The sequence below is a fragment of the Oenanthe melanoleuca genome, chromosome 20, assembly GCF_029582105.1.
Source record: "Oenanthe melanoleuca isolate GR-GAL-2019-014 chromosome 20, OMel1.0, whole genome shotgun sequence".
Classification (NCBI taxonomy): Eukaryota; Metazoa; Chordata; class Aves; order Passeriformes; family Muscicapidae; genus Oenanthe; species Oenanthe melanoleuca.
In genome coordinates, this window is record NC_079353.1 from 12,806,713 (window position 1) to 12,833,971 (window position 27,259).

The 27,259-nt window shown below is 50.2% G+C and overlaps 1 protein-coding gene across 2 annotated transcripts in view; it reads left to right on the forward strand.

The window, feature by feature from the left end:
* The window catches only part of RALY (RALY heterogeneous nuclear ribonucleoprotein), a 101,912-nt gene that overhangs the window by 11,340 nt on the left and 63,313 nt on the right, over positions 1 to 27,259 (forward strand). The window contains exon 2 of one of the 2 annotated variants that reach the window (XM_056507867.1): positions 21,837 to 21,920. The exons of the other annotated variant lie outside the window; for it this stretch is intronic. The gene's annotated coding sequence lies outside the window, so the exon portion shown is untranslated. The remainder of the gene's footprint in view (positions 1 to 21,836; positions 21,921 to 27,259) is intronic. 2 annotated transcript variants of the gene reach the window in all.

A 27,259-nucleotide genomic window follows, 5' to 3' on the forward strand; every position in this document is an offset into this window, starting at 1 on the left:
TGCTGATCAACTGAAACCAAGGGGGAACTCATGAAATCCCTATTGCCACAAGACATTTGTTTTGACCTTTAACAGGAGAATGTGCTGGTGAGTCAGGAGTCCCACCAGGAGACCTGGGCTTGTTGTGGGTGGGAGGTGGAGAGGGGACTGTGGGGGTTTAAAGTGGAGGCAAAGAGCAGAGCAAGGGGTGAATTTGCTGTGCTCTGGGTTCTGGTGAGCTCACAAGTGACCCCCTCAACTTTTGGGGTCTCTCAGCTGTTCTGGTTGTGAAGCAAACAGAGATATTTGAGTATTTTGCAGTTTTCTCCTGACTTGTTTTTAAAAGCAGGGTGTAAACTCCTCTTTTTTAGAGATGAAAAAAGGGAGGGAGGGAGGAAGGATCCTGTGCCATTCTTTGCACTCACAGCAGAAGTGAAATGACTGCTTTGGCCAAAACAATAAATCTCAAACATTTCCATGGCAGAAAGTCCCTCTGGGAAGGGTTTGGAGGTTTAAAAGGAGAGTGAGCCTGGCTGAGCCTCCCAGCAGCTCATCAAGGCCTTTGCCCATTTGATGTCAGCTCAGGTGGGAGAAGCCTGGCTAAGGCTGAGTTCAGTGCTTTGAGGAGGTTTTCCTGCTGAAAGTTCAGAGGTGAAGAGGATTTTGCATTCAGCAGGACCTCTGTCCGTGCAGAAGTGGTTTTGTGAAGGACTGACTGTTGGGGCTTTCTCCTGGCAAAGACCTTGAAGGTCTCAGTAGCCACATACACAAAGCTCAGCTGTTTGGAAGGTGCAGACACTTTGGGGACATCTCTCCTTGGCTCTGGTGAGTGTCCCTGGGGCATTCTGTAGCTCCAGTGCTCCAGAGGAGCACATGCAGCAGCTCATGCTGGGACCAGTGCTGTGGTGGTGGTGGCACCATCCTGCCCTGGGCATCCAAGAGGGATGTTTGTGTCACAGCTGGAGGCAGCAGCTCTCAGTTGGAGTTTTGGGATGGGTTTGCTCCCAGCTGCCTGCTTGTTCTCTCCCTCCTTGGAACTGGAATGGAGTCAGTCCTCTGCCTGAGCTGCTGGAGTGATTTTTGTGACAACTCAGGAGGATCAGCACGGGCCACAGGGGTCCTGGGATTGTCAGAAATCTGCTAAACTCTGACCCTGCCACCACCCTGTGTGCCTCCAGTCCCTGTCTAAGAGGAATTTATTAACCATCTGCAGTGATTTCTGTCTGGCTGCTCCTTGTGCAAGGCAGGGTGATCTGGGGGGTTGAGGTGGGGCTGCATTCCACACCTGCCTGCCCAAGGAGGCTCCACATGGAGCCTTGTCCATCCCTGCTGCTGGATCAGTAGCAAACCCCCTGCCCAGAGTCCAGGAGGCCCTGCAGGGTCTCCAGCACTCCACACAGGTTGTCCCCATTACCTTATAGTGTTAAAAAGGAGTGGGAGTCTCTGGTGCTCAGTTAAGTGCTGCCTGTCCCTCTGCTGCCACCAAGGCTGTGCTTTGATTTGCCTCCATGCACACAAGGATTGTTTTGATCTTAGATCACCTGGGAATGCCACAGAAGCTGGGAATCCTGCATCCCCTGCTTGCTCCAGTTTATTAAAATCCCCCATCCATAAACAATAACTCTTCAAAGCTGTGTGCTGCAGTGCTGGGTCATGTATAAAACATGATCCTGCCAAAACCAGCCTGCTCCTCTGGGGGCAGCTCAGATCTGGCCATCCTTGAAGTCATGCTCAGAACAAGGTGTCTCCTGCTTGTTCAGCAGAGCTTGAGACTCCTTTAAATAAAAATGTGACACTGGATTTTGTCAGTGGGATCTGATTTGTCCCTTGGAATGGGAATTATTTCCTGACTGATGTCAGCAGTGCCTCTGGGATGGTGGGATTTAGCTGCAGATTAGCATGAGTTGCTTGGTTTAAAGGAAGGCAGAAAACATGCCAGCCCAAGCAGTTTGACCAAACTTACATTTATCTGTTGCAGGGACAGTGGGGAACTCCTGTGGCCCTGTGTGGCTCCCTCTGCCCCTTGGAAAGGGGCTCAGGAGATGGCAGAGATCACTTTTTGTGTCCCTTTTGGGAAGAAATGTGCTGGTTTCATGGTGGCTGAGTGGTGGGAACTGGGGAGGGCTCAGGAGTCTGATGTGTTTAATAAAGACTGGGCATGGCACTCAGTGCCAGGGTTCACTTGAGGAGGAGGTGTTGGGTCATGGGCTGGATCTCAAAGGTCTTTTCCAACCTGCTTCATTTGGGCTGGGACATCTGGACTGTCCCATCACTTCTGGGACATCTGGACTGTCCCATCACTTCTGGGACATCACTTCTGCACATTTCCCTTGGGTGGAATTGCTGCTATTTCAAGGTAATAATCTGGCACAAATGCTCAAATGTAGAACCAAACCCCATTCCTGCTTGTGGTACTCACTGGGCAAAATATCTTTCAATGAACTTTTGCTGTCCATATGTCTTCCATTCTTGGTGGGTTTTTGTTACCCTTTTCTGTGCCAAGATAAATATCCCCAAATGAGCGGTCTCATGATTTCAAATTCTCTATTATTTTTTGAGTGTTGTGCTTTTCTTTTCTCTCTACCTTTTGCTGCCTGGCCTCCTCCAGGGATGTTGTTTTCAAGATTTATTCTGCAAGATTTATTCTTGCAGCTATTTCAGCAGGATGGCCAGCTGCAGGCATAGGAGAAAAAAAAAAAAAAAAACCAACTTAAAAGCCTCAGGATTTTCATGTTGCTTGACCTCAAAAACCCAAATAATAAACAAAGAAAAAACCTTGGAAAGTGGTGGGAGTGGTGACCTTGTAGTGCATGTCTGGACAACTTGTGCTGCATTTTCAGGTTCCTGATGGTATCTTTAAAATGCACCTTTGCCTCTGATGAAGGTATGGGAGTTTTCTCTTATTTTTTTAAAATTATATCCTGATTTAGGCCCCAAAAGCCAGTGAAATTCTTGGGGCTCCTTAAGGCTCTCCTGTTGTGTTTTTAATTCCTGTGTGCTCATTCATTTTATTGGGAAGATTTTCTTCACTGTGTGGCTTTTCCATTCCAGAACAGTTTTGGGGCTGATGAGCTGAGCTTGGCTTGCTGATGTTCTGGTCCAAGTGGGGAGTAATTCTGGTTTCACTACAGCTGTTTTGATACACAATAATAGAAGAATGGGGCTTTGACAGGGCAGGAGTGTTGGCAGACAGCACACCTGGACCACACAGCTCAAAAGAAACCTTGACCTCATGAAGTAACCTTAGACTTTATTATTCCTGACAAAAAAAAAAAAAAAATCAGATTTCACCTATTCTTTGTGTTCTGCAGACTTGTCCAGAGGTTTCCCTGCAGGGATTTAGACTGTGTATTTCAGGAATGGGGCACAGGCCTTGGTGTGTGGGGCTGTCCCCACTCAGAGGGGATGTGCCTGGGCATCCCAGGCTGTGGGTCAGCTCTGCCCAGGGCTTTGTGCAGGATCCTGCTGCTCCAGGAGCTGTTTGTCCCTCTGAGCTTTAATGGGCTCATCCTGCTGCTGTTGGACCAGCAGAGCCAAAGGCACTTCCTAAGCCTTTATTTCCAGGATTATCTAATTCCTTGTTTTGTATGCACTGCAAGTGTGTGTGAGTCCCTCTGCTGCACAGCTATTGAAGCTTTTGGAGAGTCTCCCTAGTTTACTAATTCTTGGATGGGATTCTAGCTGTCCATGGAAAATCTGAGCATTTGTGCCAAGGCAGGGCAGACAGGCCCCAGGTCCAGGCTCAGGCATTCTGCATTCCCTCTGGGAAGCCTCATTCCTGAAAGGCAGCACCAGCCAAGCCTCTTGGGTTTGATAATCTGGTTTTCAGGAGCTTCCACTTCCCCTGGGCATCCTGGGTGTTTTCCATAGTGAGGAGGGCCCACCCTCAGAAAGCAGCTTTCTGATGAGCAGAGTCCCTGGAATGTGAAATCCAAGAATTAAATCCCCCCACACTCAGATATTTCTGCTGCCCAGCCAGGACAGCTCTGCTCACAGCCCTGTCCCTTCTGCTCCTGTGTAATGCTGAAAATCCAGAGCTATTTTTGCATCTTCAATTAATTAAGGAAGGATGGTTGATTATTTTCTAAATACCATCTTTAGGAAGAAGAGACTTCAGTGAAACTTCATTTCCCTGGCTGCCTTTGTCCTGTGGTTGATAATTATTTTTAAACTGCCCGTCATGTTGTGAGCAGGGTTGTTGTAGAGTTTTTTTTGCAGTTGTCAAAATGTCAGTTCTAATGAAAATCTCCACAGACACGCCATACCTAAGTGATTTAAGCCTTTAGGCTAAACAGGCTGCTGGTAAAATGCTGCTCATTTTCAGATGAGTCAGAAAGGTTTGTATGTGTCTTTTTTTTAATATATTTTTGTTTGGTTGGAATGTCTTCATCAAAATTGGTTGTTGAAGGTTTTTTTTCCCCCCTTTTTAAAGGCTAAGCAGATGCCTGTCAGCTCCCCCCAGAGCTGCTTGGAATTCAGCATCTCACACAGCAGTCACATTTGGGAAAAGGGAAGTTCCTGTGTAATAACATTAATTGAAAATTAATAGTAGATTAAATTAATACATAATTAGAAAACACTAATGCTCCCTGTGAACAAAGGCTGATTCCTACAGGAGCCATATGAACTGAAGAGGGAAAGTGTATGATGCTTTCCCTGGGCCCTGTCTATTCCAGCCTGCAGATCATTAAAGCAATTATAATTTCACAGAGGTTTGATCTGGAATTGATTTCTTTGTGATAATTCAATTTGGAGCCTTGCTTCCTCCGGGGGGAGCAGAGACAGAGGATGAAGTGTGTAATTCCTGAGCCTTGTCCTCAGGCTGGAGAGGCTGGAGCCCACCCAGGGAGGGACCTGGATGGAGCCTGGGACCTCTTAGAGCCTGATTGGATCATTAACAGCAGCTTGCTTTGGGTGGGAGGTGCACAGGGATGGATGTCCCTGCATCCTTGAGCTGTGCCAGGGCATGTTTAGGCTGGAGATCAAGGAAAGGTTCTTGCCCAGAGCTCCAGGAGTGTATGGACAGCACTCAGGGATGCTCAGGGTGGGTTCTTGGGGTGTCTGTGCAGGGCCAGCAGCTGCCCTGGGTGATCCTGAGGGTCCCTCCCAGCCCAGGATGTTCAGAATTCTGTGTTTATCAGATCCCAGCTCCCAAACCCATAACCTCCTCCTTCCTCTCCCAGCTCAGTGCTGGTGCCAAGCAGAGCATCCCTGTGAGTTCCTGGAGCTGCTGTCCTTACCCAGCCCAAATTCCAGAACCTCAGCTGCCTCATACCCAGCCAGCCAGGGTTCAGCTCTGAAACTACAATCTTCCAATTTTCTTTGTCTTTAACCAGTTTGAAAAGCAGCTGGGCACTTCAGATCCCCTCAGTGTAACACACTGTGCCTTATCAGGGGCAAGGAAGCAGCAAGGCAACAAACACCCAGCCAGGAGCATCACCTGGGATTCCCTGATTCTCTGATCCCTGCTGGGAGTGGATCCCTGGAATCTTTGCCCATCTGCTTCACAGCCTGTGGTGAAAAATTCTTGGGGGTGCTCTGCCACATGAGCCTGACTTGGTGTTTCCAGCCTGTCATCCCATCACCACAAAGCCTCCATCACCTTGGCTCTAAAAACCTTTTATCATAGCTGATAAATACAAGGCCTTTGGTCCTGATGAACTTGGAATCCTGGAATGGTTTGGGTTGGAAGGGACCCCAAAGCCCATCCCATCTCTGATACCTTCCACCATCCCAGGCTGCTCCAAGCCCCATCCAACCTGGATTTGGGCACTGCCAGGGATGGAGCAGCCACAGCTGCCAGGGAAGAATTCCCTGCTACTATCCCATCTAACCCTGCCCTGGGCCATTCCCTGCTGGCCATGGAGGAGCTTTGGGGGATGCAGGAATGTGCTGTCCTGCTCTTTCACTCAGGGCACAGCAGGAAATTTGTTGCTGCCAGGCTCTGAGGGGCTTGTGAAGGCTCTTTTTGAGTAGCCAGCCCTGGGTGTTGTGAAAAAACGGAGAGAGATGAGGAGGAGGAGGAAGAGAGGAAAGAGAATGATGCACAGGACAGCAAAATATGCAGAGGCAAAGCAGATCCAAGGCAGCAGGGAAAATTGGGACCTCATGAAAAATAATGATAAAGTTTGCTGAGCTCCATCCCTCCCCTCCCAATTAGGCTGTATTAGTAGCTTGTGGGAAGCACCACATCCTGCTGAAACTAATAGAGGCAGAAAGAGCTATTCCTTGGTGAATTTGCTTTCTTCTTGGCCCAACACAACATTTAACTTTTATTTTTGTAGCTTTGTGCACCAACCCCCTCCATTTCCCTAATCTCTGAGGCTGTGTGTTTGGGAATCCTGGAGGAACAGCTACTCAGGCTGGGGTTTTGTTTCTAATTCTGTTTGTGTGAATTGTGACTTCAGCTGCTCCTCTGTTCCAGGGCTTCAGAAAAAACCAATAAATGGAACCTGTTCAGAAGGGAGTGAAATTGAGAGACTTCTAGCTTTAATTGCATTCATTAGGCTTGTTTATGATAATAAGGGAATGTTAGGGAAAGATGAGTTTTAAAAAGTCCATTATTTCAGTCAAAGGTAGGAAAGTTTCATGGCTATTCCATAACACTTCTCAGTAGTTAGTGCTTATTGAATGAGTGCATTTATTTTGATATCTCTGTATTTAGTGAGGGGGTCAAAAATTCATCTTAGCCCTGCAGTTGTACCTTGGGCTGGTTTGGGTTGGAGGGAACTTGCAGCCCATCCCACTGCAGCCCTGCCATGGGCAGGGACCCCTCTGGCAGGGCTCTGTGCTCACTGCTGGGGACACAGAGCAGCGACAGCCCAGTGATGCTTCATGGGCTGGGGGTCCCCACTGCAGCTCCTGGGGGACACAAGATGTTCCCAGGGTTAGTGGGGAGCCCTAAGAGGGGATCTCAAGCCCTGGCATTAGGGGTTGCCACTGCTCCCCTTTTCCAGAGGAAGGGATGTGATGCCTCAGGGGCTCTGTGGCTCTCCACACCTCCCTGAGGATGCAGCCAGGGTGGGTCAGGCTCTGCTCCCAGGGAATGAGTGACAGGACAAGAGGAAATGCCCTCGAGCTCTGCCAGGGAATATTTAGATTGGATATGAGGGAAAAATTCTTCCCTGAACAGATTGTCAAGTGTTGGAACAGCTGCCCAGGGCAGTGTGGAGTCACCATCCTTGGAGGGGTTTAAAATCCATGAGGATGTGGCACTTGGGGACGTGGCTTAGCGTGGCCTTGAAGCTGATGACCTGGGAGGTCTTTGCCAGCCTAAATCTCTCAGTGACCCTTTGGCTGTGACCCTGCCTCCTTGCCATGCTTGGGGTGTCCCACCCAACCTGGCTGGACCTGCAGTGAGGAATTTGGGGCTGCTTGGCCTCCAATACAGAGGGGAACCTTTAAAGTCACCTCACCAGGATTCCTTTGAGGGCATCTCCCAGTGAGCAGTGCCCTGAGCTGCTGCTGGTGCCAGGTGTGATGGGCAGCCCCCCACTGCTGCCTGTGGAGAGCTGGGGATTTGTCTGTAAGAAATCCTAAATGCTTCAGGGTGTGACATCTTGACAAGAACATCTGACAGCTCCAAGCAGTGCTCACAGAATAAAAACAAATTTGGAGAATTTGGTGCTTTCCACTGCACTGAGGGGGTTTGCAGTGCCATTCACATAGCTGGGGATGTCAGTAAAGTGACACATAAAATGGGGTTATTTTGCTGCTTATTTTGTTGATTTGAAATACTAATTTAAAAAAAAATCAAACTTTTTTATTTTGCTTTAACATTTCTCATTAGAAAAGAAGCCCTCAAACTGTACATTTGCTTTCAGGAAAAGGGAGAGTTTTGTTGAGGATTCTTTCACTTTTGTACAACCCCAGGTGCTGAGGTTGCTGCTCATGTGGGTGCTGTGGCTTGAGCTTTCTCTCATCACTATTTTTCATTCTTAAAGTGAAAAGGGGCAGAGCAGGATTATTTTTTTCACAGAATCCCAGACTGGTTTGAGTGGACAGGACTTAAAGCTCATCCAGGGTCACATTCCACTGCCCCAGGCTGCTCCAAGCCCCATCCAGCCTGGCTTTTCTTTCTGCAGATTAAATGTGTCCAGAAAAGGAATTTTGGTCAGCTGCAGGTCCACTGCTGGAGTTAATGTGGTACCTGGGCAGTGGTGGCTCTGTGGCTGCCCCTGCTTGGGCACAAAGTTATTAAACATTGAGTTAATAAGTTACTAATAGCACAGAGTTATTGAACTTTGTGACCTGAGCAGGTTCCAGGTGGGTTGGAAGGAGGGAAAGGGTGTCTGGATATTTTTTTCCTTCATGAGCAGTGGACACACAGAGGCTGGGCTGCAAACACCAGGCTGCTCTCTCCTGTTTCCACCCCCAGAAAGGATGAAAATGCATCCCAAAGGGTCACACCTGCTCTGACAGCTCATTTTTCACCTGGCACCAAGATGAATCTGTGTGATAACAAGCTCCACTATACTAGAAAAACGTTGCTTAAAGCAGCTGGGTCAAGTTGTGCTAATTGGCTCTGACCTCACTAATTCAGGACCCCAATTAATTCCCTGTGTTTTGAGGGCACAGCCCAGCTCTGGGTGTAAGAGCAGCTGGATGCTGGGCAAGGACTTTGGGACCAGAATAAATGATGGTGGTTTTGTACCTAGAGCTGCCTGTGGCAAACCTGCTCTTCATGAAAGGCACAGTGTTGGTGACTGAAATGAGAATTTGGGAAGGCTGTTTGCACAGATGTTGGGATCCTGGCACTCTCAGCAGGCATTAACTGGGACTGGACCCTCCCCAGCTCAGCAATGGGATGAGCCCAAGCACTGTCTGGAGCTATTCCAGATTTTTCACCCTAGAAAATCACTGTGAAAAGAAGTCATGGTTGCTTAGAGGTTCTGATGGTGCAGAGGGATTCACATTTGCAAGGACCAGTCCTGGCAGGTGGAATCCCCAGACTCCTCATGGAATTTCAAGCCTGGAGGCACCACAGCTGCAATATCCTGGAGCTGCAGCTGAGCCATGTGCACACAGGTTCTTTCAGTGCTTCCTTCAAGCCCTGTTGGGCACCTGGCTCCAAACCTTCCTCCAGTGCTGCACCCAGCACTTGGGGTCAGCTGCCAGCAGTTTGTCCTTCCCTGCTGCAGCCACAGGATTTATTTCTTGCCTGGAGAACACTGCTTTTGACCTGAGGCCTTGGAGAAGGCTCCCAAATTTGAGTGATGGAGTTAAAATCACAGGTGTGTAGTTGAATAGAAGTGTGTGATTTCACATGGTGAGGGGTTTGGAATTTGGGGTTTTTAGAATATAGTAATAGGTGTGGGACAAGATGGAGGATTTTGGGTGGTGTCTCCTTTCAGTGTTCTTCCTTTTCATGGTTTCAGGCTGTAGTTTCTGGTTGCACAGTTAGTGCTGCACTGCAGGTCACAGGAGTCTGGTTATTGGGTCAAAAGTGTAAATAATACAGGTGTTAATCTCTATTGGACTATTTAACTTAAAGAAATCTTGTAACTAACTAAGTTCACCTCCATTTTGCTGGCTTTTAGCTGGTGGCTAGAAGTGTTGCTGAATTCTGTACTCTAGATAAGATTTAATAAACAACCAACCCCAACCACTAGAAAATTCACTTCCTTCATGTTCTTTAATCTGAGTGAAGGCAGAAGAAAATGAAGACAAGACACTAATTAAGTGGAAGTTACTAGGAGGTGCTGGGGCTGTTCCAGGCAAAGGAAGGAGCTCAGGACCTGGGTTAGATCTTTCCCAGTGGAACACTTAAGGTGCAGATTCAGCCCAGGGCAGCTGTGCAGCCCTGTGTACATCTGATAGCAGGGCTGGCTGTTCACTTACCACTAAATAACTCTGTGGCTGGGGGCCATTTCTGGCTTCTTGCTTCATTTCCCCATCTGTAAAAATAGTCTAATGGAAAAAAAAAAATCAGGCTCAGGTCTCTCAGGAGAGGGTTTTCTTGCTGCTTCCCTGAATGTTTTGTGCTGGTGGTGTTCTCCTGCAGGGGGCAGAGAGCTCTCAGCCCATTTCAGGTGCCTGGTGCAGTGCTGTGCCAGCAGCTGTCCCTGCAGGAAATGCCAGGGAGCTTTCCAGATAACCACAGGGTGAGTCCAGATCTGCTCCTCAATGTGCCACAAGATGCTTTTCTGCCCTGGGGTGAATTAAAAGGACTTTGGGTTCAGTGTCCCCCCCAGCTGGAGTGTAAAAGCACCTGGTTGTATCCTGGATGGGGCTCAGAGCAGCCTGTTCTGGTGGGTGCAATCCCTGCCCATGGCAGGGGAGCTGGAATGCCAGAGTCTTTGAATTCCCTTCCACTCCAAACCATTCCCTGGTTTCTCTGTGTAGCAGTTTCTCTTTTAGCCCAGGTGATTTTCTGTCTGGGCTGGCTCGTGCCCCTGTGGAAAGCAGCCTGGGTCACCTCTCAGCTGGTGTTTTCTAGGATAAACAACCCAAAAAGAGCAACCAGCTTGCTTGACCCTGCTGCTCCCCAGCTGGTGGGGCTGGGTCTGAGTCCTGTGGGTCAGCTCTCCCATCTGCCAGCCTGGCCTGCTGCAAAAGCCTTCTGGTCCATTGGGATTTCTCCCAGTGACTTCCTCTGTGTCCAGGACATGAATGGCTCATTCCTGTGTCCAGGCCACAGTGGTGCCCTGGGGACATCCCATCTCCTGGTCCCAGCTGGGTGTCTGGGGCACCAGTGCAGCATCAGGGGCTGCAGCATCAGCCTCCTGATTGTGCTGCTTGAATATCTCTGCAGGAGAAGAAAACACTGCTAGGAACATTTTCCATGTGGTTTTGCCTGATTTCTGCCTTTCAGCCATGCAAAATCAGCCTGATGTTGAGCACACCTTGTGGAGGTCCAGAACTGGAGATGTCATTTGTTCCAGGTTATCAGGCAGCTCTGGAAGCTCCAGGGGAATCTCTCCTGTCTCATGTAACCCCACCCAAGCAGGACTTTTCCCACCATGTGAAATAACACAGTGAATTTGTAATTACACAAATCTAATTAAGGGCTGGATGTGTAACAACTGTGCCTAATCATAATGATGCACCCCCAATCCATTACAGAAAAGGAATTGCTTGTGTACAGCAAACCCCTGCTGAGAGCAGAGTGAGCATCCCCCCTCTGGAGCTGGAGCTGTGGGGTTGTCCCTGGATGTCCCTGGATGTCCCTGGCCATGGGCAGTCTCCTGTGGCTGTGTTGGGATCACTGGTTCATTTGGAGGAGGCTCTCAGGAGGTGCCTGTGATGATGAGGATGTGGAACTGGTCAGAGCTCTGAGGTACCATGACCAAGGTGGCTGCTGGACTGGGATTTATGGGTTTTGTGTCAAAGCTCAGCAATGGCAGAGCAGCAGCAGCACCTTCCCTTCAGTTTCAGACCAGCTCTGCCTCATCTGATGTGCACTCAGAGGCCAAAGCAGCACAAAAAATAAATTATCCTACACTGGGGATCTTTAGTTCTGTGGCTCTCAGCATGTGCTGATGGGTAAAACTTGGATGCTCTTTTCCCATGAGGTAGCTCTGCCATCAGCCTTGAAACTCAAGTCTCTGCTTATCCCAGAGCTCCAGCAGCATTCCTGTCAGAAGGATGTGGTTCCTTACAGCTGGAGTAGACCTTAATCCATGCACTGGAGTGCAGATTGCAGGGATCAGCTGCACTCACAAGTCTGGACTTTTCTATTCATATTTTTGCAGTACTTAGTGCTGAAATCACTCTTGCAGAAGAAACTGGGATGTTATCCTTTCTTTACCTTGGAAGTTTGTCCTGCAGTGTGAAGGCTGTGCCAAAGTTCTGTCAGCTCTGCAAGAATTTGGATATCAGAGGGGAGCCAAACATGGGACAGAGGGAATGATAACACGGCAGTGAGGTTAAATAGACAGATAATTGATTGTTTTCAGTTCTGGTTCGGGTGTAAATCCATTGTGGTTAATGGAGGAAGGCAAATTGAATTCAGCAGTCCTGTGTGGGAGGCTCAGCCTGGCACATTGCCAGTGCCAGAGGCTCCTTGTGGTGTTCCCTGGTGTCCCTGGGGTTTTTTTATGCCAGGTGAGAGGAGCTGAGCTCTGACAGCTCCAGTCATGGAACAGGGTGCCCAGAGCAGCTGTGGCTGCCCCTGGATCCCTGAAGTGTCCAAGGCCAGGCTGGAGCAACCTGGGGTAGTGGAAGGTGTCCCTGCCATGGCAGGGGTTGGAAAGAGATTGTCCTAAATGTCCCTCCCCACCCACACCATTCAGGGATTCTGTGATGATTCTGTTTGGAGCATCCCTGCCACTGCCAGCTGTGAAGTTGCTGCCACTGCTTTTGGTGGTGGAAACTTTCCATGGAGCTCTGGCCCTTTGGGATGCAAGGTGTGTCCAGGTGTGCTGGGAGCACTGTGGGCAGCCCAGTCCTGCTCCAGGTGTGGGACATCTCCCACTGGTAAAGGCTGCTGGAGACATTTCCACCTTGGTGCTGCTGACTCTTCACAAGTTTGTTCACAAACCTTATAAATCTGTGTCCTGGTTTGCAGGACAGGAGTCTGCCAATAAAGCAGAAGCTTCTCATTGAAATGGAGAATGTAAACCCCCTTCCTTCAAATTATTATTATTATAATTTTGTAATTTAGGGGCTCTCAGGCAAAGATATGGGAATAGGAATAACAGTTTTTTACTAGGAACATTAAAATAGAAATACAGTATTACAAAGAACAATCCCAAACCCTGCCAGAGTCAGAATCCAAGCTGACACCCGTCAGTCAGTCAGGGTGTTGGCACAGTCCCATTCAATGGTGGCTGCATCCTCCTGCAGGGGCAGATGTGGTTCAGCTGGAGCAGTGCTCCTGGAGAAGGTGCAGTTTCCTCTGAAGCTCCAGGGATGATGTGGAAAGGTCTGGCTTTCCTCTGGAATGCAGTGGGAAGAAGGTCCCTTGGTGTCCAAAATCTCAGTTTTTATCTGGGTAGGAAAGGCTTGGCTCCTCCCCTGGCTGGAGCATCTCCCAGTGGGATGATGGAATTTTATCAGTCATGCCCTGGGACTCAATGGGCCAGCAGCAGATGATATCTTCCTGGAGGGAGGATGGGCTGTGGGAAAGATAAAGATGATTGCCCAGCTGGTTTAAAGATGGCCCATTAGCAGATAATATGTGCCAGGAGATCAGGGTCACTGCCCCAGCTGGTTTAACAGATGGGGACAGAATTCACATTTCTGGTCACATCCTGTATTGCAGCCCAAGACAAGCTGGATCCTGACTCCCTGGGGTGGTGGTGAGAGCCTTCACCATCCTTCCTTTGCCTTGTCCCTCTGCTCCTGCACATCACCCAGCTAAAAATAATGTTAGCAAGGTGTGAGGCTGCTGGGCAGGGGACAGGGACACTCTCACCCTGTGTGTGCAGGAAACCAGACTCCCCCAGCTGCAGCAGCCTGTCTGTCACACAGGCAGCAAGTGCTGCGGGCTGGGCTCTCTCTGGGTGCTCACTGGCTACAGAAATAACCAGCTCTGTTAATGCCTCTTGCTAGCCTTGACTTTTTGGTTTGTCTCTGTATTTTTAGCCTCAGGACACTGTGTCCCCAAGGCTGGAGAGGACCTGTGCTGTCTCATACCTTTGCCAGCTCTGGCCCTTCCCTGCTCCTGATTTAGCAGAGGGGAGGGGGCAGTGCTGCTGCTCCCACTGGCTCTGGTGCAGCCAGGGACCTGGCATGGAGCATCCCTTTGTCCAGGAGTTTATTCGTGGTTCTGATGGATCAGGTGGTTGTTCAGTGTGGAGAAATGAGGCTCAGGGGGACCCTCTGGCTCCCTCCAGCTCCCTGGCAGCAGGGTGCAGGTGGGTTGGTCTCTGCTCCCAGGTGAAAAGGATGAGAGGAAACAGCCTCAGGTTGTGCAAGGGGAGGTTGAGCTTGGAGATTAGGGAAAATATCTCCCCAGAGTGGTCCAGCCCTGGAGCACACTGCCAAGGGCAGTGGTGGAGTCGCCATTCCTGGAGGTGTTCAAAAAACATGGGTATGGCTTAGGGTTTCTGGTGGGCTTGGCCTTGTTGGACTTACCTTAGAGATCCTTTTCAGCTTCAGTGATTCTGTGATTCCAGGTGAAGGAAAAAAACCCCACACTTGATTCCATTCAGCACATTGCACTATTTCCTTGTGTTTCACTGAGAGGGGGACAAGTTTGGGAGTTTATTCTCTCTTTATTTAGAAGTACAGAATGATTTAGCACAATGCAAAATTAAATGTCGCTTGGAATAAAGGCTCAAATGTTCCTCTGTATGCCAAGTGCTGGGACAAGCACATGATTCATGATGTGGTACTTCAGTCATGTCCAATCCACTTTTGCATCCTTCTCTACTTGTGCAGCAGAGCCCACCTTGGATTATCCTATCCTGGGTTTGGAGCCTCCTGAGCATCTTCCCCCTGCTCCTTGTCACTGAAGGGGTTGGCTTGAGGGCTGAGCTCCTCTCTGCTGGAGTCAGTCAGTCAGGGGTCTCTGAATTCTTCAGAGAGAAATCAGAGTGCAGGGATTCAATAAGTTTTAAATTGAGTTCTAAGGCTTTTTTTAGTAAGTGAAAGGTTTCAAATGCCACAGTAGCAGTGAGTGTTCTAGTGAAGGTTGAAACACACTGATATCTTCAATAGAGGCTCCAGGCCTGCAGTTGTATACAGTGCTTAGACATAATAGAATTGTAGTAAGAATATTGCTTACATTTCTTAGGTAGAACAAGATAGATTGTATGTGTAGTTCTGTATGTAACCTGGTGTGCTAAGAAACCAGAATTCTAATAGGTTAAGGAGTGGTGATCTGAGTTTGCATCTTAGCTTGTTGGAAAAATCCTATTTAAGAGTTTGTGTTGGGAGAGTTGGTGCTTTTAGCCATTGTTGCTTTTAGCCACTTGCCTTTTGCCTTTTGCCTTTCTGCTTTGTTGCCATTGCTTGTCTGTGTGCTGTTGAGACTTCTGTGCTTTGTAATAAATAACCTTTTTAACCATTAGCTGCTTTGCTTATTTAAGATAACCCAACAAAGTAGGAGCCTATAGAGCTCTGGAGATCCAGAGAACCCCCTCACCTGTGCATAGCCTGTGCTCCCTGTGTGTGCTCTGGGGGGCTGTGCTGGGTCCAGGCTGGCTCTGGGCTGTGCTGGGTCCAGGCTGGCTCTGGGCTCTGGGCTGTGGCTGTTCTGGGTCCAGGCTGGCTCTGGGCTCTGGGCTCTGGCTGTGCTGGGTCCAGGCTGGCTCTGGGCTCTGGCTGTGCTGGGTCCAGGCTGGCTCTGGGCTCTGGGCTCTGGCTGTGCTGGGTCCAGGCTGGCTCTGGGCTCTGGGCTGTGGCTGTGCTGGGTCCAGGCTGGCTCTGGGGGGCTGTGCTGGGTCCAGGCTGGCTCTGGGCTCTGGGCTGTGGCTGTGCTGGGTCCAGGCTGGCTCTGGGGGGCTGTGCTGGATCCAGGCTGGCTCTGGGCTCTGGGGGGCTGTGCTGGGTCCAGGCTGGCTCTGGGGGGCTGTGCTGGGTCCAGGCTGGCTCTGGGGGGCTGTGCTGGGTCCAGGCTGGCTCTGGGCTCTGGCTGTGCTGGGTCCAGGCTGGCTCTGGGCTCTGGGCTGTGGCTGTGCTGGATCCAGGCTGGCTCTGGGCTGTGGCCGTGCTGGATCCAGGCTGGCTCTGGGGGGCTGTGCTGGGTCCAGGCTGGCTCTGGGCTCTGGCTGTGCTGGGTCCAGGCTGGCTCTGGGCTCTGGCTGTGCTGGGTCCAGGCTGGCTCTGGGTCTGGAGCACAGAGGTGCAGCTGGGCAGTGGCACAGGTGTGCTCAGCACTGTGCTGGATCCCTGCTCCCTGCAGTGTGAGCTGGGCTGGGACTGTCCCTGCTGCCAGCTGTGCTGCCAGCTGTGCCAGAGCTCTGCTGTTGCTGCCCTGCTGGCTGTGTCCCCGTGGGATGGCATCATCTGTCCCCAGGGAGAGCCATGCCAGGGCACAGGCTGCTGGGAGCTCTCAGCATTCCCTGCTCCTGGCAGGCTGTGGAGCCCCAGTTTTGGCTCTCCAAGGGGTCCCAAGGTGTGCTGGACCAGGGCTGTCCCTGCACTGCAGTCCCCACCTTGCAGGGGCATGGTGGGGTGTGACACCTCAGGGTGGCAGAGGGGAACTATTTGGTCAGAGAGATAAAAGGAAAACAGAGCAGAGGCTGGTGCAGGTTTCACTCACCCTGAGCAGGCCCAGCTGCCCCTCAGGGCTCTGGGGGGATGGAGCTGCTGGCTGCTTCTGTTCTGGGAAATTTTGACAGTTTGAGCCTCCCTTCTTGTCCTCTGCCAAGAGAGGGTGGTGTGGGAGTAGCAGAGTTATAAACCCCAGGATGGCCTGGATTGGAAAAGGCCTTAAAGCCCATCCAGTGCCACCCCTCCCATGGCAGGGACACCTTCCACTGTCCCAAACTGCTCCAAACCCTGTCCAGCCTGGCCCTGGACACTGCCAGGGATGCAGGGCCAGCCACAGCTGAGCTCAGGATTGTGCTGTTATCCCACTGCACACCAGGCTGGGAGAAGGCAGCAAGTGCTGCACAAGGTTTAGCAGATCTTCACTAAAGCAGAGCTATGCACAGATTTTTGGGGGGCAGCCATACAGTTCCTTACAGAGGCTGCTGCTGGATTTTCCTGGGCATTATTTGCTGCCCTCCCTGTGCAACTGGTGCTCCCAACCTCATAATTCCCTGTCCGAGTGCTGAGCTGAACAGCTGAGAGATTTTGCATTTTTTTAATGGCTCTCTACTGTGCCTGAATTAATGGAAAAATGAACTGAAACCAAGATGAAGGTATTGAAGGGAGAGGATGACAAATTGGCTTTGGAGCATGGCAGCAACGAGCACTGTCAGGGGTTCATGCACTGACCTTTATCTAAACAGAACTGTGTGTAACAGATAAGAATATTTAACAATAATTAATGTCACATCAGTGCCGAGAACAAAATGACTACATCAAATGGGCAAGAAATCCACTGCAAATTACTCAAAAGAGAAATGTCAGCTCCTCCATATCTGCAACCTGCCTCGTGCTGATGGGGCTGCAATGAGCTGGGAGGGCAGGCGAGGAGAGGAGCTATTAAAAATGATTTAGGGACTGGGTGATGTGTGCAGGAATGGAAACAGCAGCAGCTCTGCTGGACCAGAGTCGTGTACAATCAAACACCAAACTGAGCTGGTAATTGGGTGTGGGAGCAGTGTGTACAGACCAATTATCCCAGTGCTGAATTCTGACAGGCTGCTCAGGCCTTTCCTTTTTCTTCTCCTTTCTCCTCCTTTCTCCTCCTTTCTCCTCCCTTTCTTCCTTTCCTTTCCTTTCCTTTCCTTTCCTTTCCTTTCCTTTCCTTTCCTTTCCTTTCCTTTCCTTTCCTTTCCTTTCCTTTCCTTTCCTTTCCTTTCCTTTCCTTTCCTTTCCTTTCCTTTCCTTTCCTTTCCTTTCCTTTCCTTTCCTTTCCTTTCCTTTCCTTTCCTTTCCTTTCCTTTCCTTTCCTTTCCTTTCCTTTCCTTTCCTTTCCTTTCCTTTCCTTTCCTTTCCTTTCCTTTTTCTCACTGAGCCCCCCTTGATGTTTTATGGACAGGAAAAGCCTGCTGCAGAGCATCCCTGGTTTGGGTTGGAAGAGACCTCAAAGCTCTTCAGGGACACCTTCCACCAGCTCAGGTTGCCCCAAGCCCTGTCCAGCCTGGCCTTGGACATTTCCAAGGATGGGGCAGCCACAGCTGCTCTGGGCAGCCTGTTCCACTCAACCTGCTCAGCCCAGGCATTGTGAGAATATTGGGAATATTCAGCTAATGCACAAGTCTGGTAAAAAGCTTAACCATGTTACAGTTTTATTCTGACCAGACCTTTGTGCCCATTCTAATGAATTGTTTCCTCACCATAAATTAATTTACCTGCGTGGCCATGTCTGGGAAGTGTTATATCCTCAGTGGGTAGAGCACAGAGCTGGAGCCCAAGGTCACAAAAGGAGCCTGGGGAGGAGCCAGGAGCTGCTCCTGAATCCCTTGAAGTTTTGGCTGGTACAGTAAAGGCCAGTGCTGTCACCCAGCCACAGTCCTGCTGCCCACTAATTAGTTTTGTTGTCAGCATTTTGCCAGTGCAAGGAGGCAGCCAGGTGCCTCTGGGCTAGCCAGGGTGTGAAAAATGGCTTTCCAGCTGGCCTGGTGACCTGACAGCAGGAGAGAATTCTCAGGCAGAAGGTGGAGATGTCAAGATACAAAATTAGGGAGGATGGGGAGCTGTGTCTGCCCCTTGAAATGAAACAGGAGAAGCTGTCCCTGCTCTCATGCTGGCCTGGGATGTGGTTTAGGGTTTCCTGTGTCACAGAAGATGCTCCTGTTTGCCTCAGGCCAGGCACATCTTGCTCCCAGCACAGCTCCTGCAGCAGCACAGCTCTCAGCAGAGCCAGCTCTCCCTGAGCAGCATCCTGGCCCAAAAGCTGGCTCAGGACAAGGGTCTGATGTGCTCAGTGGCCAAAGAAACCCAGCCCAAGAAGTGATACTTGAAGGATCTAAGCAGCCTGCCCATGGCAGGGAATTGGAACAAGATGATCTTCAAGGTCCCTTCCAAGCCAAACCACACTGGGATTTGGAATTCTGTGAGTATGGACCCATAAAAATAGGGTATTTAAACCTCAGTTAAGGCTGAAGCCAAGCTGAGGTATTGCTTACAGTGGAAGGCTGTGAATTTGCATCAAACAGGAGCAGGGTTTGGCAAAACAGGCAGTTAATTAAAGTGCATCAATTAAACCAAGTTCCTCCTTGTTTGTCTCCCATGAGAGGAGGTGCAGGAAAGGTACTTGTTAGAAAAGAGATTTAAATAAATCCAGGGTGCTGCAGATAACATCTGGAGAAGCACAAAGGGCAGAGACCTCTGCTCTGGTGTCTCTTTTCCAGGAGGAACACTTCAGCTGAGCCACTCTGCCTTTGGTGTGAAGTCATGGTTTGGTTTCTCCAGGACTCCTGCCAGTCCCTCCCAGTGTCTCCCAGTGCTCAGGGGTTCACCCCCTGTTTTGAGGCAGATCCAAGCTCCCACCTCCCATGGAAAGCTGGAGAAGTTCTCAGTGTGGAGGGACACAGCTGAGGATTCTGGTTTGGGGCTTGTTCAGAAGGAAATCCTCAGCTGTGGGAGCTGTTTGGGGCAGGCTTGAGCCAACTCAGCTGCCTTGAATCCCATGCAGCTCAAAAGATGAACTCCAGGTTTCCCTTTCCTTAGAATATAACACATCCATAAGCTCCCCTTGCTCTTTGCCTCTGCTCCCTGCAGGTCTGAAAGCCCCTCTATGGAAGTGATTTATCCCATTGCTCCTCTGAGGGAAAGCAGAATCCCTGTCCCCCTGCCTCAGCTCCCAGGGCAGACATCAGCACCTTGATGTCACTTGTTCAGGGCTGGGAGTGGCTGGAGCTGTGCCAGGGAGGTTCAGGTTGGATATCACGGCAGCTCTGGTCACCTGAACCTTGGCTGTGCTGGTGATTTTCCCCTCTCCATCCTCAGCACCAGCCCTGCCCCACAGCTCAGGGACCATTTCAGGGGCCATGCTCTTCCTTTGAAACCCCTTGGCTTCCCTGAGATGCCATTTCAAAAGTCAATTCTGCAGAGAAGTTTGAGGTGAGAGAGCCCAAAGGGATCAGGAGTTTTGAAGCTGCACCAGCTGATTGTCTCAGACCTGCTGCTGCTGTCAGCCCCTTCCATGCACATCCAGAGCTGGTGCCATCTCACACCTGCTCCACACTTGTTTTTAAATGGCACATCATTATGATAGGCACTGCAAAGATGGATCTTTATCCCCAATTAAATGGCATCTTGTGTCTTTTCATTTCCTGCCCCACTTGAGGAGCAAATCCCTGGAGAGCAAGCTCTCTAATGAAGCAGGAGGTGCCTGCTAAATTAAAGGTTTGCTAGAAGAAAATCAGTGCTGCTTGCTGGTGGTTCTTGTGTGTGGTGCCTGGGAGTGTTCCAGGTGAGTGGAAGTGCTGCTGTCAGGATCCCAGGTCAGATGTGAGACATTCCTTGTGGGAATCTCTGCATCTCTGCTGCTCAGAGATGTCTGCATCCCACCCAGCACTGGCCTTCACTTGGACTTTCCCCTTCCCCAGCTGATCCTGGGCAGTGGGACAGCCCTGCCCCATGTGTCCATCCTGCAGGGCTCAGAATTTTGGGAATCCCCAGAAAACCCCATCTGTGTGCAGGTCCCTCTGCCCTCAGCAGCCAGCAATGGGAACTGTGGCTTTTGGGAAGTGAGGAGGTGTTTTTGGGGAATGAGGAGGGGTGCAGGTGTGGCTGGGGTGACACTGGCTGTGCTCTGAGCCTGGTGGCACCCAGGACACCTCACTGCAGCCCCACAGCTGTGCTGGGCAGCTTTGCTGCTCCATCCAGGTTTAGCCCAGTGTGTGGAGGAGTCCTGGCTTTTTAGGGTCTGTGATATATCTTAGTGTCTGCACTGTCTCATCCCTTCTCCCCCCCTCCCTCTCCCTGGGTTTGCCATCCAGCCCTGTGATTTATTGCCCTTCAGTGGGTTTCCTTTGCTCCTGGAGAACTTGTGTTTGATTTTTATGCCTGTTATCACTCAGGGAGAGAAGGGAAAGGCTTGGGGAGCCTGGGGTGGGAATAAACCAGCACATTTTAGTGCAGTTACTGTGTTCAAGTGATGCTGTGCTTTGGCAGAGCTCTTACCTCCATTCTCCTTCACTTTTGCATTGTGGGTTGGAGTGATTCTACAAAAATCATGGGATGGGGCACTCAGTGGATCAGCTCCAGCCTTGCAAGGGCTGGGCTCAGCTGCTTTTGCTGCCTGAATTCCACAGGACTTGCACAGTAAAAGGGAATTCAGTGTAAGAGCAGGGAATGGCCTTAAACCAAAGTAGGGTAGATTTAGATGAGAGATCAGGAAGAAGTTTTTTTTCTGAGAGAGTGGCCAGCCCCTGGCACAGGTGCCCAGAGGAGCTGTGGCTGCCCCTGGATCCCTGGCAGTGCCCAAGGCCAGGCTGGACACTTGGAGCAGCCTGGGACAGTGGAAGGTGACCTTTTTTCAGCTCCTTTGATGAGGTTTTTCTATGGCGCCTCTTTTCTGCTTCCGCTCCAGATTATCAGTCAACCTCTTAGACCTCACCCAGGTCTAGTTTAACATCCTTGGGGGCACAAAGAGCTGAGCATACATGCTCTGCACCCTTCCCTGTGAGGAGCATCCCTGTCTGGACCAGTCCCACTGTGCCAGGATCTTCTGCCAGTGGGTGCTGAGGGTGACCCAGCCAAAAAATGCCTTAAACAGCCCTGCATTTCCACTCCTGAATCCTGTTCATGTCCCCACCTGGCACATCTCTCATGCTGAGCAGGTCAGCCAGGTATCTCAGCCATGGCAGGGAAAGGAAAGCACCTTCATTTAAAGTTCCAGGAGGATCTCAGGACACAGAGGAACTGACTTAGAGCAGAACATTTTAATTCCTTCAAGGAATAGTTTCAAGTTGGCCTAGCCCAAAGTAAAATCTTCAGTTTCAAAAGCACATTTTCCAAATACTAAATAAATCAATGAACTAAACTATGAAAAAGTTTTACTGTGGGATATTTCACTTTGAAGAAACTCTGTTTTTTCCCTGAGCCATCACGACCAAAAGTTCCTGCCTGCCTCTATCCTTGTCCTCTGTGAGCTTTAACCTGATGGAGGAGTTTTTGTGAGATTTTTGGTGCCTGGGCCAGCCAGAACCACCCCCCAGTGCCCAGCCCTGGGAACACAACCACCTCTGTCTGCTGCACTTGCAGCTCTAAGCAGCTCAGGGTCTTAGCTCAGAAAGTCCCAGCTCTGATCCTTGCAGGCAGCAGCAGCTTTGCTCTCCAGCACTGCTCACCCTCCCAGAAGTGGTGGATTATCTGCTTACCCTCCCTCCATGTCCTGCTTCCTGCAGGGTGAAGAGGCACAGAGAGGAGCTGAGGCTGCTCCCGCTCGGGGACGGGGACAGTGACACAGCCCAAGTGCCCAGGCGGCCCCGGTGAGTGTCTGAGTGTCTGTCTGTCTGTCTGTGTATCTGTCTGTGTGTCTGTGCTCTGTCTGTGTGTCTGTATGTCTGTGCTCTGTGTGTCTGTCTGTGTGTCTGTGTGTGTGTGTGTCTGTCTGTCTGTGCTCTGTTGTCTGTGTGTCTGTATGTCTGTGTGTGTGTGTGTGTGTGTGTCTCTGTGTGTCTATCTATGTGTGTCTGTGTGTCTGTCTCTGTCTGTGTCTCTGTCTGTGTTCTGTCTGTGTCTCTGTCTGTGTTCTGTCTGTGTCTGTGTTCTATCTGTGTGTCTGTGTTGTGTCTCTGTCTGAGTTCTGTCTGTGTCTCTATTGTGTTTGTGTGTCTGTGTTCTGTGTCTCTGTGTATCTGTGTCTGTGTATCTGTGTGTCTCTTTGTCTGTGTGTCTGTGTTCTGTCTGTATTCTGTCTGTGTATCTGTGTCTGTGTTCTGTCTGTGTGTCTGTGTGTGTGTCTGTGTTCTGTCTGTGTGTCTGTGTTCTGTCTGTGTGTCTGTGTCTGTGTTCTGTCTGTGTGTCTGCGTCTGTGTTCTGTCTGTGTATCTGTGTCTGTGTGTCTGTGTTCTGTCTGTATTCTGTCTGTGTATCTGTGTCTGTATTCTGTCTGTGTATCTGTGTTCTGTCTGTGTATCTGTGTCTGTGTTCTGTCTGTGTATCTGTGTCTGTGTTCTGTCTGTATTCTGTCTGTGTGTCTGTCTGTGTTCTGTCTGTGTGTCTATTTGCCTGTGTGTCTGTGCTGTCTGTGTATCTGTGTCTGTCTGTGTATCTGTGTGTGTCTGTGTGTCTGTGTCTGTATCTCTGTCTGTGTATCTGTGTCTGTGTATCTGTGTCTGTGTTCTGTCTGTGTATCTGTGTGTGTCTGTGTATCTGTGTCTGTGTTCTGTCTGTGTGTCTGTGTGTCTGTGTCTGTGTCTGTCTGTGCTCTGGGATGTGCACTGCTGGGAGGGATCCCTGGGATGCCCAGCTGGGGCTCAGCAGTGGCATTTGGGGCAGCCCTGCCCTGGCAGCAGATGGGCTGTGCAGGTACCTTGGCCCTGGGTGAGGGTTGTCCCTTGGATCCTGCTGGAGAGGTGATTCTCCCTCAGCCTGGCCTGGTGGGACTGTTCAGGGACTCAGAGCTTGATGGATTTGCTGAGGATCTGCCCCTGTCCCCAGTGCTGCTGCTGCTGGAGTTGGGATCACTTCAACCCCAGGCAGGTGCCCTGGAGGTGATTGAGAAAACTCTGGATGTGCCAAGGTGGTGTTGGGTCAGAGGCTGGGCTCAGAGATCTCAAAGGTCTTTCCCCAGCCTAATTCTGTTTTTCTTTGACTCTGTGGCTTGTTCTGAGCACAGCTTTGGGCATGTCTGTTTTAGGTTCATTGCCTGTGGTGCTGCTGAAAGTTCTGTTTGCAGTTTGTATGGTGGGGGTGGATGTGAGTGTGCCCTGGGAGCAGCCTGGAGGTGAAGTGAGCTGCTGGCTCTGCTGAGCACATCCCAGAGCCAGGGGGTGCTGGGCACTGGGGAATGCTGTGCTGGGGCAGGCAAGGGGCACAGCTGGTGTGTGCCAGGGTTTGGTCACTCTGCTGCTTCTCTGACAGGGGCACACAGCAGCTCTGGCACTGGGGGAGGAAACATTTCCCTGTTGGGGCTGTGCTTGGCAGTGCTTGGGTCAGGACAGAGGAGTTCCCCATCCCCAAAGTGTCCTCAGGAGTTTTAGGGAGTTTAACATCCCCCAGAGGCAGCTTGGCCAGTGGGGCTGAGCTGAAATCACCTCTGTGCAGCAGAGGTTCTCTGGGGGGATGGGAAGGGATTTAGGGATCAGCTGCAGTGGCAGCATGACCTGGGAAATGCTGGGCTGGGAATGGCTGTGGCTGTTGGGAATTGCTGTGCTTCCTGAGCCAGGGGTCAGGCAGGGCTGGGAGGGCTCTGCCTGCTCCTGGGAGTTTCCTTCTGGTAGGAATGGACCAGCAGAACTTCAGGGGAGTAAAACCTGGAGTTTGCTTCAGCAGAGGTGAAGGTTTCAGGGTGTCCTTGTTCTGTGCTCAGCTCATGGCAGGAGGATGCTGCAGTCTAGTTTTCAGCTGTGGATTTTCTCTTCTGATTCCTGGGCAGATGGATGAAAGCAGAAATTACAGATAACAGAGTGGGTAAGGCAGGGACACCTTCACTATCCCAGGGTGCTCCAAGCCCCATCCAGCCTGGCCTGGGACATTCCCAGGGATTCTCAGTTTCCAGCAGGATTTGCAGAAATTGTGTTTTAATTGGTGTCACAGTCTGAGTTCTCCTTTGGATATTACATAGAAGAGAGAAAAAATAAACATGATCAGATTTTTAAAACTTTTTACCACAGAGGTGGGAGCTCTGCTGCTGTGTGATGGACCCCCAGAGATACCACATACAGTAAATAAGGATCTTATTTGGAAATCTAACCCAGGAAACTCCAAATAACAGCAGGGAAAAGATTCACCTGAACTTCTCCAAATCAAAATGAGGCAGTTGAGGGGGAAAGGGAACTTGGGTTTGATCAGATTTGTCTATAACCAGTTTCTGTTCCAGCTGCCCATGGTGGTAGTGAGGATATTTTGACACAAAATAGGATAGGTTGAACAAATTACCTGACTAAAAATCCTTTTCTGCATGACTACTGTATCCCTAATTCCATAGACCAGGATTTAACTCAGCAAATGAAATTGTGGTATTTAGCAGCATTGAAGAAATACAAGAAGACATTTTTACTAAGAACACTGCCAGATATTTTTCCAAGTTTTGTTTTGGCTGTTGGCATATTCAGCAGAGTTTTGGAGAATGGACCCTTCTTTTTGTACAAGGTATTTACTGTAAGTGGAGGGAATTGTCTTTTATCCAGGAAGTTCTTCCCTTTCTCAGGACTCCTGAGCCCCTGAGCACTGCTGGCTGATTATTTGCTCTTTCATTTTCCATTTCTCCCTGTGGTTACTGGTGCACACAGAATAAAGGCAGATTCCAGAAGGAGCTGTTCCTTGGGAGGTATTTCAGTGGGGAAATATCTGTCATTCAGGCACTTAGAGAAGAACACAGAGAGTGACTGAAGAACAAGCAAAGCTGAAAATGCCCATTATTCCAGGAATTCAGGGAAAGTGTTGGAAATTGCTGTTATTGAGTCCATCCTTACAGGGCTGGGAGTGCCCGTAATGAGAGGAGCATCCTTAGATGGCTCAGCAGAACCAGAAAGGCTGAAATTTCCTGGTGTCTCAGAAAAGCCCAGGGTGCAGGGGGCCAGCAGGGCTGTGAGCACAGATAAATAAATCCAGGCTCTAATCACCTGCTCAGGTTGGCAGCTGGGGCAGCCCTGTCTGGCCAGGATTAGGGGGCACTGGGGGCCCTTTAAGCCACCATCTGTGGTGACCTTCTTAGCACCCTGTGGCCAAGGAAGGAAGGGATGTAACTGCTTCTTAATTTAGAGAGCCCCAGGTCAGGAGGAGGTTGCAGAGCTGGAACCTGGTGGGGGCAGGAGCTGGGAAGGGCTGCAGTGCCCAGGCAGAGGAGCTGGGGCTAAAAAAGCCACACTCAGGGCTGAGCTCCCCTCTGTGCCCCCTCTGCCAGGGATGGGGTGGGAACTCATCCAGAGGCTCCACAGGAGCTGGGAGCCATCAGAAACCAGGCTGTGGAGGGCACAGTGCTCTGTGCCTGGGCTCACCTGGCCCTTTAAATCAGCAAGGGAAGTGCCTGAAGCTCTCAGCTCTGCCAGGGCAATAGAGAGGTGCCAGTGATGCAGGACAGTGTGAGAGTGGAAGCTTGTGTGGCTCAGCTGGAGTCTGGGAAGAGTCCTGGGTGTTATTTAAGGGCTGTAAGGCTGACCAGAAAATCAGCAGAATCATGATTGATCCTCAACCACCAGGTCCCACAGCAAACACGATCCAGTGCCTTGCACCACACCTGCTTTGGGATGTGAAACTGGAGAAACCACAGAAAATAAAACCTTCCTCAGGCAGTGATTCATCTCCAGAGCTGAGCTGCTTTTCTGTGATCAACACAAATGTTGCATTCTTTTAAGAGCTGAGCAAGTGATTCTTAATGAACACTCAGAGTTCTGCAAATCTTGATCTTACTGAAATATGATGTTGATTTAAATTATCTGACTGGGGGGGGTTTTGTTTTTCTTTTTTCATTTCTGGGCTTCATTTTCTAAATCATCTGTGTCTCAGAACCTCTCAGGACTTGGAGGTTAATTCAGATTAAGGTAGTGCATGAATGGAAAATATAAAATCTTTTCCCAAACACCAGACAGATGATGGCACAAGTTCCTTCTTCTGCTGTGGCTGTGCTCAAACTTTGGGTGAAAATACTGGCAGAATTTCCTTTTGTGGCTGCATTCCTCAGTTCTGGAGCTGGAATGTGAGTCAGAAAGGAGGGAGTCAAGGGGGTGTCTTAAAATGAAAGCACAGAAATAGATCTCCCTGCCCATCTTTTCTCAGCTTCCCCTTACAAGGCTGCCCTGACATGTGCTGGATGGGATATGATGTCTCTGGCCTTGGCACATGCATCAAACAGGACATGTGAGCATGGATTTTAGGGGTTTTTTAAGAAGACAAATAAGGCTTAGCAAGAAATGCAGAAAAAATAAACAGTGAGGTGGCCACAGTCCTTCACTATAGGAATCCAGTGCTGAGATTTGCTTCCAGCTCAGCCTGAACTGGAGATTTCAGGAAACAAGCCCAAAAGTTGCTTATTTTGCCATTTCATCATCAGATGTGCTGCTGACCTTTCCCTTTTGCAGTGACAGAAGATGTGGTGGAGCCTGGAGAGGCTGGGCTGTGCCCTCCAGAGTGTGGGGATGGTTCCACACCCCTGAGCTTGGGGTGAACTGTCTCAGGGGTGGTGGGGGGTGTTTTTTTCTGTTAAAATCTTTCCTTTTAGACAGATAGTGGGGCTGAGCTGGGGATGTGCTGGAGCTTGGAGGGTCCCCAGCTTTCCCCTGGTGGTTGAACTGTGTGGAGATTCCCAGGGATGGGCATGGAGCTCCAGGACAGCACTCCAGGGATGCTCAGGGTGGGATTTTGGGGTGTCTGTGCAGGAACTGGAGCTGCCCTGGAGGATCCAGCTCAGGATATTCTGTGATTCTTTGGGACAAACACATGGGCTGTTCCTGCCCCTTCCCAGGAGGCAGACACAGTCTCTTGCCTGTTTTTCCTGTGGCACTGGGGAAAATCCTTGGAATCAAACCTTGTTTCATTCCCCCACCTCTTTCCCTGCAAGCCTGGGTTTGCTGTGCTGTGGGGAACCAGGACATCTGCACCCTGTTCACCTCCTCAGAGAATCTTGGAATCATTACAGCTGGAAAGGGTCTCCAAGCCCAGCCCT